Below are 13288 nucleotides of genomic sequence, written 5' to 3' on the forward strand. Positions count from 1 at the left end.
ATTTTCTCTCCATATTCTCAATTGCTCCTGAAAGTTCTCTTTTTCTTCTAAATCTCATTGCTTTTAGTTTAATCATCAGTTCGTGTCTGATAGTTTCTCGATTTCAAACAAGGTTCTTAAATATCTAAATAACATATTCTTAAGTTTACTATTTACTAATTGTTGATCCGGTTCTTGATTTTAATCTTCCATGGCCGATTTAGGATCCTCTTTCTCGAAAATATACCCTTTTTCGTAACCATGAAAAACGTCCCCTGGAAGAGGGTGACGAAGAATCTGTTATAAACTTAGATAATTTAGAAATTCTGAATTTAAATTCTTGTAAATCTTTTGACTTTATGAATGAAGAAAAGCTTTTCTCCGGTGTTGAGATAGCGTATAAAGCTTCTCCGCCGATCAGTCCTCGTACTTTAGCATATAGGGATCGAGTTCTTCAGGAGAGTCGGGAATTGGGCCTTCTTGAATTTCCCCGTGGTTGTAGTCTCGACTATATTAGCCATTTTTCTAATCATAGATTAAATATGACTAAGTTGGGGTCTTGGGTTGATTTAAAAAATGGGTATAGGTTACGGATTCTGGCTGCCGATGATCGGATGTGGGTGATGTCGAAGTTTGGGATGCACGGTGTGCTGTTGATCATGTTTGAGTATGGTCTCCGGCTTCCGATGCATCCCTTCCATCTAGCGATGTACGAGGCTATAGGGTGCGGGATAGCTCAATTGTCCCCCAACTCAGTCGCTCAGATAAGTGGCTTTATAGCCCTATGCAACGAGAGGGATCGAATACTGTTAGTTAAGCTATTTTTTTCTATTTATTGTATTAGGTATCATAATGGCCAGGTATATTTTGATACTCAAAGTAAGCGACCTAAGATTGTCAGTGTCAAGTCTTCTAATTCGGGTTATCACCCTAAATGGGTGTACTTAGATGGGAGAGATTTAGAGTTTGTCGGACCATGTCGTAAAGTCGCTCAATCGACTCTCGAGTATCTGAACAACCTTGATAAATATGATGTTGCGTACCTTGATAGGTTTCAAAGGTTGAGGCCCATTTATACCCACAACGATCTGAAAGATTGTAAATTTTTAGAAGATCATCATCGTAAGGGACTTATTATTTATATTTTTTAAAACAATTTTTTATATTGCTTATGTCTCCCCTTTTTTATTGTATTTATTATATATTTTTTGTAGCCCTTCTTTCCCTAAAAATTGTTTTCATGTTTCAGTTGCAGGTCAACCTTTGAAACGGTTGTTAGAAAGTGGAGTTTTGATTGAGATGGACAAAGCCATGATGATGCTGGTTAAGAAGTCGAAGGTCGAGGTTGTTGATATGCCGAGAGTTGATGAAAATACCTCGTCGAAGACGATTTCCTTTGAGCTTTTAGACGATCGTGGAAACAAAGTTGTTGGAGGATCCGAGCGTGTTACGTGTGAAGGGACTGGGAATCCTTCCTGAAAGAGGTCGAGAAGTGTAGCTGTTGAGACCCCTGAGGTCACTGGTAAAAAGATTTGTGAAGATGTTGCGGGGAGTGGTGTAAACAAGACTTTAACAATAATTGGAAACCGAGGAATTATGCTCCCTACTGTCGACGCAGAAGCGAGCCAAGAAGTCATTCATGTTGAGATCCGTCCCTCTGAGAGGTGGACTGCTGGGTCGACGGCTCCCCTGCGGGCTTTCCGAGTTTTTAATTTGCCTCAAGATTCTAGTGCTTATGCTAAGAGGTCCAAGACTGAACTCGTTGGTCGATGCTGGGGGAGAGTTGGAAGGGTAAGTATGTTTTTATTATATGTTTACTTGATTTATATTTACTTTATGTACCTATAAATCCTTTTTTTCCTTATACTTGACTTGATATCTTTCGCGATTTTGGTTTATGTCTTAGCAATATTTATCCGATGTGATGCATATTCTTGAAGAATATAAGTCTGATGAAAGTAAGAGCTCTCCTTCGAAGGTCGAGGAGGAGTGGGATTTACTGAATGGTGAAAAGAAGAAGCTTGAAAATGAGTTAGGTGAGGCTAAGAGCCGAATTGTCGAGCTTCCGAAGGCTAATTCGAGTTTCCGGACCAAGTTGTGTTATTGTTTTTGTTTTTCTTTTATTTTTTCTCTCTTTTTTTTATTTCATCTAGACGATAGTAAATTTCTTAACTTGTCTTCCCTTCACATTTATCATGTACTTTTAAGTATGTGTATGTTTTATAGATGTATAATTTGTTTTATTAAACGCAGATAAGTGATCGAGAGTTGTCCAATGATCGTCTTAAGAAATAGTCGGAGGGTGTCGGCTCTCGAGTGAAGAGCGTTGAGGCTTCGCTTGGTGAAGAGACAAAGAGGCGTGAGGCTCTAGAGGCCGAGATTACTGCCCTTCGCGAGAAGAATGAAACTTTGGAGATGGAAAATCTGAATTTGAAGCTGGAGGTAGAGAAAGGTATCGAGGATATAGCCGGGGCCCTCAATGATGGATATGGGCATTGTATCAAGAGGATGGAGATTGTTGGCTTTGATGAAAGTGGTCATGGCTTCGAGGATTACCTCTGAGACTATGATGAGGAGCATAAGGAGAAAGATGTCGTTGGCGGACCTGTCGACTCTTGAAGGCGGGGAATGCCTCGTTAATCGATGTAGTTTCTGACTTATAATTTAATTTGATTAAGTACTTTATGGTTTTATGACGGGGTTATGTTGGTCATCTCTTCTGAAGATGACATTTGATTTATTTTACTATCCTGGGCGTGTTTTCGACTTTGTTATGAATTTTTATTAATGTTGACTATTGATTTTGAATTTTGATGACTTCGAATTTTAGGGATTGTATCTCGAAAAAGCTTTTCAGTTGTTTATGGTTTATATATTGGTCGTCCTTGTTTCAATATTTGAGTTTCATGGCTTTCTTTATGTATTTTCCTTGTTTTTGTATAAATGTGTTGATTTTTGTAATCATAATTGATCGTGTGATAGTAATCGTTCTGTGTTGACATATGATGTTTTGATTTGCCGATCTTTATCACTTTCAGACTTAAAACTTACTCAAAAGTACTATTTTTCATAGATAAATTAAAAGGGAAGATTTTTGTCTTAACGGGGATCTCATATCAACCCTTTTTCGTTAAAACTAACTTTTATAGTCTAAAGCTGACTTTCTTGTTTTCCCTTCCACAATTTTAAGTAACTTAATCTACTGATAAAATTTCTTCAAGTGAATAGCATTCCAAGCGTTCTTGATAGGTGTACCCTCGAGTGTCGGCAGTCGATAGGTTCTTAGTACAACGACCCCCGTCACTTGATAAGAACCTTCCCACGGGGCTTTGAATTTTCCCGTTATGGTGGGTTGTGATGCTGCCGACTCTCGAAGGACCAAATCCCCTACCAAAAACTGTTTAACCTTTACTTTCTTGTTAAAATAAGCCAATGTGCACGCTTGTTGCTGAAGGACTCTCATTGACGCCTTATCTCTGATTTCTTCCATAAAAACATTGTGAAGCTGGATTCCTTCTCATGAGACTTCGACGTCAAAGTACTCGACCCTTGGGGAGTTTAGAGACACTTCGACGGGTGACACCGCTTCCAAGCCAAAAGCCATTTTAAAAGGGGATACACTCGTTGAACTCCTAGGGGTCGTCCTATACGACCAGAGTACATTCGGCAATTCATCGACCCATGGCCTAGGTAATTCATCAACCCGTTTCGTGAGCCCTTGTAGGATTATTTGGTTAGACACTTCGACCTGTCCGTTGGCTTGGGGGTATGCTACCGAGGATTTGATGTGTTTAATCTTGAGTTGTGAAAGTGTTTCTGCGAATTTTCCTCCCATAAATTGGGTTCCATTGTCAGTTACAACGATTCTTGGTACTCCAAATCTGAACACAATGTATTCCATCAAAAACTCAATCATCTCCTTTTCATGGATCTTGACCATGGGTCGTGCCTCGATCCATTTTGTTGCATAGTCGACAACCACGACAATGTACTGGGCTTGGTTCTGAACTTTGGGAAAAGGGCCCACGATATCTATGCTCCACTGAAAGAAAGGGCATGGATTGATGACGGGAATCATTTCCACCGAGTGTTGATGAGAAACCGACCCATATAACTGACGTGACTTACATTTTTGTACAAATTTTTCAAAATCACTTTGCATTGTAGGGCAAAACAGACCTTGCATCACTATATTAAGGGCTAAGTTCTTGCCCCTTAAATGATCCCCACAGATTCCAGTATGGACTTCAACCATCGACGTGTGAGAGTCTTCTGGCCCTAAACATCGAAGCAGTGGCTCTATGAGCCCTCGTCGATATAATTTATTTTCTAGCACACAATAGTTCTTTGCCTTGTATGACATGGCTCTAGCTTCACCCTTATCTTGTGGCAGCTTGTTCTACAAGATGTACTCCAAAATAGGTTGACGCCAATCTGCAATAGAGGAGATTTCATTGACTTTCAGCATGTCGGGGGATGGAGAATCCATATCAATAGAGGGAACACTTCTTTCCTCGACATATATTACCTCTAACGTTGCGACGACGGATGGTGTTAATTTGGACAAGGCGTCAGCCCATTGATTGTCTTCCCTGCAAATGTTCTTGATTGTCCATGACGAAACTTTCTCCAACAGGGACATGGCCAGATTCAAATATGTCGACATTCGAGCATCGTGTGCCTTGAACTCACCTTGTAACTGTTTGGCGACAAGTTGAGAATCGCCAAATATTTCTAAATTTTCACTTCCAACTCAATCGCTAGGCGTAGTCCTTCTAACAAAGCTTCGTATTCGGCTACATTGTTTTTTATCGGAAACGAGAATTTCAAAGCTTGTTGTATTTTGAAGCCTTCTGGACTGATTAAAATCACACATGCGCCCCCTGATGATGTTGTTGAGGATCTATCAACGTAAAGAGTCCAAGCCTTCTGTGGGAACGGTGTTTCCTCAGTTGTAGGTGTGTCAAATTTGCATTCTACAACAAAGTCTGGTAGGATTTGGGGCTTCACTTCACTCCGGGGTAGATATTCGATGTGAAATTGGCTAAGTTCAACCGTCCAAGCGGCGAGACGCCCTGTCATATCCGGTTTGTGCAAGATGTGCTTCAAGGGTTGGTCGGTCATAACTTTTATAAGATGTCCTTGAAAGTAGTGACGAAGCTTCCTGCTTGCTACAACGAGAGCATAAACTAGTTTCTCCACATGTGGATAACGAGTTTCTGCATCTTTCAGAGTATGGCTGACATAGTAAATCGGGGCTTCACGTCCCTCGACATCTTTGACCAAAACGGAGGTTACCGACCCATCAAAGCCTGTGATGTACACTTTTAATGCTTCACGAGGCAACGCTCTTCCTAAAAATGGTGGGCTTGTCAGGAAAGTTTTCAGTGCTTCGAAGCTTTCTTTACATTGATCATCCCATATCAACTTCTTGTTCTTTGAAGCCTCTTTGATAATCTTGAAAAAAGGACTGCATTTTTTAGAGGCATGTCATATGAAACGCCGAAGGGCCGCTATACATCCAGTGAGACGTTGAACCTCTTTAATGGTCGAAAGGTCTTTCATTTCAGATATGACTTTTCTTTGCGAGGGGTCAGCCTCGATCCCTCGTCGGGAGACAAGAAATCCCAAGAATTTTCCAGATGTTAGACCAAAAGAACATTTTAACGGATTCAATCACATGTTATTACGACGAACGTTCTCAAAGGTCTCTCGAAGGTCGATGGTATGACCGCGTGAAAATTTTGACTTTGTTATCATATCGTCGACCTCGAGGTTTCGACCCAGCTGACTTTTAAATATTTCATCCATCATGCGTTGAAATTTTGCACCGGTGTTGATTAACCCAAAAGGCATGTTCCGATATGCGAAGACACCTCGATGTGTGATAAACGCCGTTTGTTCCCAATCTTGCTCATCTATCCTAATTTGATTGTAGCCTGAGAACGCGTCCGTGAAAGATAACAGTTCATGACCAGCCGTTGCGTCGATAAGTTGATCGATATTCAGTAAAGGATAATAATACTTAGGGCATGCTCTGTTGTAATAACCCCAAGAATTTTTGAAACCCTTATGAATAGTGTTTTGCTGATTAAGAAAAAATTCATGCCACACTATGAAGGGGTTCTTTTATTGATCTTCTGGGATATTATTAGTACTCTATGTGGTATATAAGTGAATGTAAAGATCGTCAGAATTCAAATCTGAACACTTTGATTTTTCCCGAAAATCCACCAGATACCGAAAGAATTGAGTATAAGGTAACAGAATAAAAAGGATTTAAATTCAAGGGTTATAAAAGAGGATCAAAAAAGGAATATAATGTATTGAGAAAGGTTAAGGGAACCTAAGTAATAAGATCCCGGGTATGATCCCTCAAACGATAAACAAAAACGAAAGTTAAGCGAACCGTATAACAGATCAGCGGTCATTAGCCAAGTAATTAGAAGCTAATCAAAGAGATTAGTGGGGATGATGTCATCAAACCAATAAGAGGAGGACAATGGTGGGAGGATGACATCACTTGGTGACATAAGCATGACCAAAGCAAGTGTGTTGTTGGTTGATTTAGAACCATACAAAAGTTACCATGGTAAAAGGTAAGAAAACAAAACAAAACAAATCAAAAGCAACCAACCAAGCCAAAACATTTCATTTTCATCAAAAAACACAAAACACCTCCATTTTCAAGAAGAGCTCTCGGCTTTTCTTCTTTTTCAAAGAGGAAAATTCCAAAATTCAAGATCCAAGCCTTGTTAATTAGTGAGGTAATTATCTAAGACTCCTTATGCATAGTTATGGATATCCTATAAGTTTGAGCTCCTAAATCATTCACAATCTCTTCCTAAAAAACATGGAAGAAGATGGTGAATAGTGTTTTTCAAGAACTAAATTTTTTGTTCTTGAAGTTTTGTTTAGATTAAGCTTGGATAAGGACTTTAAGGGTGACTCCAAGCTATTCATTTGATTCTCCACTCTCCAAGGAAGGTATAACCCCTCCAAACCCTAGCTTTATTTGAGTAATTAGGTTTAGTTTTGTTGATTATAATTCATGAGAGGCTTGCTAGTTGTAAATGTAGAGATTAGTTGATCTTGTGAAGTTTTTGGAGTGGTAGTTCTTGGATTGTTGATTAATGAACTTAAGTGTAGTTTAAATTCAAGTTTAAGAATAGTATAAATTGATAATATGGAGTTTTTGGGGCTGTTATGGTGATTTATGGATGGAATTTTGATTGGGTTGTGATTGTGGATTGATTGTGGGTTGATTTGGAGTGGTTTAAATTTGGGTAATCGCGTAAACATAGCCGTCGTAATGTCCGATTTACTTTAGGCTGTTTTGTTCTTAACATTAGGACCCGTGAACTCACTGCTAGGTTTTGACCATTTCCATGATTGGATAGTTCATGTTACGAGCTTCGTTTTTATATGTAGTTCGTTTCATTCCGATGTACGGTTTAGGAGAAACGGTCGTTTTAAGTAACGACGTTTCGCGAACGAACCATTACCCCTCGGCTTACTTTGAAACATAGGTTAAAGACCTAAAATGACTAATTGGAGTATGAAACATTTATGTAAAGTGTATTAGGAAGTTGGTAAGGCACTAGCGAAAGAATCGCCTTAAAACCCTTAATGGTTAATTTATTAAAACTGGTGGAGCCGAGGGTACTCGAGCGACTTAAGAGAATCAGTAAGCGCAAAGCGAGCGTTATAGTCTAAATTGGTTAAAGTATAGATTTATAAGGGACTTTGGTTTAATTCCAACTTATATGTTGTTTATAGGTTACCAGATTCGTCCCAAGCCATTTGTAACCCCCAGTCGCTCAGGCAAGTTTTCTACCCGTTATACTGTTGTTGTGATGTATATATGTATATGCATTATCTTGTGATCAGTGCATGATTATTATTAGCAAAGTCTTGCGATATATTGGAGCATGTGATATGATATTTATATGCATGCCTGTTTTGTAATCTTGATATCTAATTGTTGATTCAAAAGCTTATAAGTTGCATAATACCTATGCTATAGATAAGCAGTAGTTGCGTATATCCTTAGTATAGGGGACCCAAAGGTGAACTTTTTCTAAAACCGGGAGTCGAGGCTCCCGAGTATAATGTATCAAAGCCATAAGGGAGTTGTATTATTGTTGTCTACTGTATCTCTGTTCTCAGTTCTTAAACTTTTGTAGTTAAGCCTTTGCCGAGTCGTTTTGCCTAGTTTATCGGTTATAAGTCCATAGGAGGCAGTAAACCCGTTTTTTCTAGGATTGTAAGCAAAAGCTTAGCTTACGTCTTTTTTGATCTTAGAACATGGATTCTGTATTCTGCAGAACTACATCTCTTTCAAACTCTTCCACTAGTACGTTAGATTCAAGAAATATTACACATAGTGTTGAAACCAACGTCGAAAACCTCCAAAAAGCAATAGAGCGTTGGGACATCCCAAAAATCCCCAAAAGCCAAGTTTATGATACAAAATTGTATAGTTCAAGTTCTTCCATCAAAACCGAAGAAAGGGACATACACCTATCAAAATCATTCGAAACAATTCACCTTCTCACCAAAAGTTCCCTAGAAAAACTAGTAAAATCATACAATTACATCCATATAGGTTTAGTCCAAGTCGGAATTAAGCCCTTAACCAAAGAAGGATTAGACACCTCAATACTAGCCATTTTAAGAGATGCCAGATTCCTTGAGTTCAATGACTCTCTGTTAAGTTCCATAGAATCAAGTCTATGCAACGGACCCATCTCTTTTAGTTGTTATCCAAATTTATCCATTTCTCTTAAAGACAGGAATGTTATCCATAGCATGACACTCCAAGTTAAAACTCACAACTATAAAATGTTAGAAGGATCAATTCCAGTGGCTTTAATCTTTCGAATTCATTACAAAGCAATAATGTCCATTGGAGATGATGGACATAAAAATGCTTTCGTCAAAGGAGAAACCATCCTTCTCCAAACTGACCTTTCAAGGTCTAACACAGTTATTCCTCGATCCATAAAATGGCAGGACATTTCCCTTCCCACTGAATGGATTTTAGAAGGAGTAGCTCGCCCTAGATTACCGGAAAGATTAGAACCAAACACACAAATACACCAAGTTCACCAAGATGATAATGGAAGAGTCACTCTTGCATTTGATCGATCATCCCGAACCTCTTTTATTAGTTCTCGATATTCTGATGCTTCCTCAAGAACCTTAGAAAAGATTTCTCAAATCCCTTCTATCATTAACACTACCTCAAAACCAAGATACTCTACATCAGATATACCTAATACCTCTATGAGTGGTGTAGATTATTCTTCCAATATACCTCACCCATTCTATAAACAAATTCAATTACCACCAAACACAGTTTCCCCTTCCTCACCAACATCCCCAACCTTCTCTGCTATAACTGAGAATATGGGAATGCCAAGTGAACTAAATGTAATTGAAATAGAGTTCCAAATCAATAAAACTTTTCTCCGTGAAGAGTTCTACTCTCCCCAAAACACTGAAAAAAGAAATTGGTTTTTTACCAACTTCAAAGAACAAAAGACACAAATTCAAGAAATTTATTATGAATTTCTTAACCAAAACAAAATCCAAATGATATTCTTTGATTGGTTGGAAATTTACTCCTCTGACCAAAACTTATTTTATCCATTCACAAATTACCTAAACCCCATCACTCGAAGCATGAGCCAAAAACAAAAACAATGGGAAACAACCAGTGGAACTATAGAATCACATCACCCACCTTTTAGAAATGTCACACTAACAGTTCATAGTGAAAAAATCGAGGCACACCCCATCAAAAGACCAGATGATGACATACTAAAAAATACTAGGAATACAATCCTTGCTGTTAATTACACAAACACCCACCTAAATAGCATAGGAAGTCAACTAAACCGGATAGAAGACCGGATTCAAAAAACAATAGATTTACCCAAAAGTATTAATAATCAAGAACCCATATTTAAACCATACCAAGTTTCTAGACAAAGCCAACAACAAATTCAAACAAACAGACCGGAATTCGTTAAAGCCATCAAAGACCATCTTAGCAGACTTGAGGCTTCCTCTTCCACAACCCAAATAGCTGCTGACAGTGTTTCATCTAAACAACTAAATGTCATACATCATGACTTAGATGAAGATGCTTTCATACCCCAGGTTCATGACCTCCGACAAATGATTCCAAAATTCACAGCCCCAGACATTGGAGTTGAAAATAGACCTAAAATTTTAACCCAGTCTAAATTCAATGCATCATCTGTTTATGAATGGAATATAGATGGAATGTCTGAATATAATATTCTAAATCATTTACAACAAATGACCATGGCAGCCAATGCTTATACAACCCAAATAGGAACCCCAGACAAAGCTATAGCCGAATTACTCATAGCAGGGTTCTCTGGCCAATTAAAAGGTTGGTGGGACTATCACCTTACCCCTGAAAATCATCTTGAAATCCTAAATTCCATTAGGGAAGATGAAGAGGGAAAACCCATTTTAGATGAACAAGGAAACCCTATCCAAGGAGCAGTCGCACAACTCATTCTAGTCATAACACACCACTTCATTGGTGACCCTTCTCACCTGAGAGATAAAAATGCTGAGCTTTTACATAATCTCAAATGTAAAAAACTTAGTGATTTCCAAAGATATAAAACTACTTTCCTCACCAGAGTCATGCTCAGAGAAGACTCGAACCATGCAAATTGGAAAGAAAAATTCTTAGCCGGACTTCCAACCTTACTCGGTGAGAGAGTTAGAACCTCTTTAATAACTGAACACGGAAGCCCGATACCTTACAAAAACCTGACATATGGCCAACTCATAAGCCAAACACAACGAGAAGGCCTAAAAATTTGTCAAGATTTAAAACTCCAAAGACATCTCAAATGGGAAATGAAAAGAACAAAGCAGGAATTAGGGACTTTCTGTCAACAATTTGACTATAATCCCAACAAAAGCTATTCAAAACTAAAATGTGATGGTGAATGCAAGCCATATCAAAGACCTTATCAGAAAAGGTCTTTCACAAAGTCTAAACATTTCTACAAAAAATCAACAGAACCGTTCTATAATAAACCTTCCTCTAATAATAACAATAAACCTTCCAACAACAAAAAACCTTTCAACAAAAATAGATTTAGTAAACCAACCACTAAAGATATAACTTGTTACAAATGTGGAAAAAAGGGACATATATCTAGTTTCTGCAGACTTAATAGGAAAATACAAGAGTTAAACATAGAAGAAAGCTTATCTAACAAAATCTCGGCTTTACTCCTTGAATCTTCCGACTCTGAGACATCTGAAATGTCTGGAAATGATGAACCTCTTCAAATAGATGAGATTGCAACAAGCTCATCTTCCTCTCATAATTCCTCCTCTGAAGACAGACGCATCAACGTCCTAACAAGAAATGAAGAACATTCTCTCGAAATCATAGAGAAGATAACTGATCCCCAAATAAGAAAAGAGCTCTTAGAAAAATTACTCCAAAGACCAATTGAACCCAAACCAGAACAAAAACCTTCTATTCTCCCATCAACAAAAACTACATATGACTTGACCACAATATTAAAAAAGCAAAAACCCAACCAAAAATCCGTTCCAACAATACAAGACTTACACAAAGAAATTAAGGAAATCAAAGAAGAATTAAAAATCCTTAAAGAGCAGCAGAAAATAGATTCTGAAGCTTTAAATGTCCTTCTAGTTCGTGAAGTAGAAGAGAAAAATACTGAACAAAAACAATTAAGCAGTTTAAACAATACTCCTGATCAAGATGAAGATTTCTTATATGAATTAAGGCAAGTTACCTACCGAAAATATCTCATAAAGGTCAAAGTTGTCTTCTCAGATGACTTCATCTTAGATACCATTGCTTTATTCGATACAGGAGCAGATTTGAATTGCATTAAAGAAGAAATAATACCAAAAAGATTCCATCAACATACCAACGAAAGATTAACCGCCGCTAATAACTCAAACCTCAATGTAGTTAGTAAGGTTGATGCCTCTATCAATAATAAAACCTTCCAAATTAAGACATCTTTTCTCCTAGTTAAAGGAATACATCATCTTGTCATATTAGGTACACCTTTCTTCAATTTAATAACCCCCTATACTGTCACCTACGAAGGTATTACTTTCAAAACCCATAACACCAAACTTACCTTCCCATTTCTTGAAAAACCCAAAATAAGGAACCTCAATACAATAAAGGCATATTCTATATATAATAACGAGATAAATGCCTTAATACAAGGAAAACAGATACAATTATCCCATCTAAAACAAGACATTTCCTCTCACAAGATTGAGAAGCAATTACAAGACCACTTTATCAAAGAAAAAATCTTAAAATTACTAAAACAAATAGAAGTAGAACTCTGTTCTGACTTACCAAATGCTTTTTGGCATAGAAAACAACATATGATTGATTTACCTTATGAAAAAGATTTTGATGAAAAGGAAATACCAACAAAAGCGAGACCTATCCAAATGAACTCCGACCTAGAACAACATTGTAGAAAAGAGATCACCGATCTCGAATCCAAAGGAATCATATCAAAATCTAGATCCCCGTGGTCCTGTGCAGCTTTCTATGTAAACAAAAATGCTGAAATTGAGAGGGGGACACCAAGGCTGGTTATCAATTATAAGCCTCTAAATAAAGCCTTACGATGGGTTCGATACCCTATACCTAATAAAAAAGACCTTTTACAAAAATTAAGATCTTCAATAATATTCTCCAAATTTGATTTAAAATCAGGATTCTGGCAGATTCAAATCCACCCAAAAGATAGATATAAAACCGCTTTTACGGTCCCCTTCGGACAGTATGAATGGAATGTCCTTCCATTTGGAATCAAAACTGCCCCTAGCGAATTCCAAAGAATTATGAATGACATATTCAATGACTATTCTACATTCTGTATAGTTTATATTGATGATGTTCTAGTTTTTTCAGAAACTATTGAACAACATTTCAAACACCTTAAAACTTTCTGCCAAGTATCTAGAAAAAATGGTTTAGTCATATCCAAATCAAAAATTTCCCTATTTCAAACTCGTGTAAGATTTCTTGGTCACTACATATCAAAAGGAACAGTTACACCAATTGAAAGAGCCCTAACTTTTGCAACAAAATTTCCCGATAAAATCGCAGATAAAACCCAACTCCAAAGATTTTTAGGAAGTCTCAACTATGTCCTAGACTTCTATCCAAACATCAATAGGATAGCCAAGCCCTTACATGACCGCCTTAAAACTAACCCTGTCCCTTGGTCATCTGAAC

Source organism: Apium graveolens, chromosome 3 (assembly GCF_009905375.1).
Source record: "Apium graveolens cultivar Ventura chromosome 3, ASM990537v1, whole genome shotgun sequence".
Taxonomy (NCBI): domain Eukaryota; kingdom Viridiplantae; phylum Streptophyta; class Magnoliopsida; order Apiales; family Apiaceae; genus Apium; species Apium graveolens.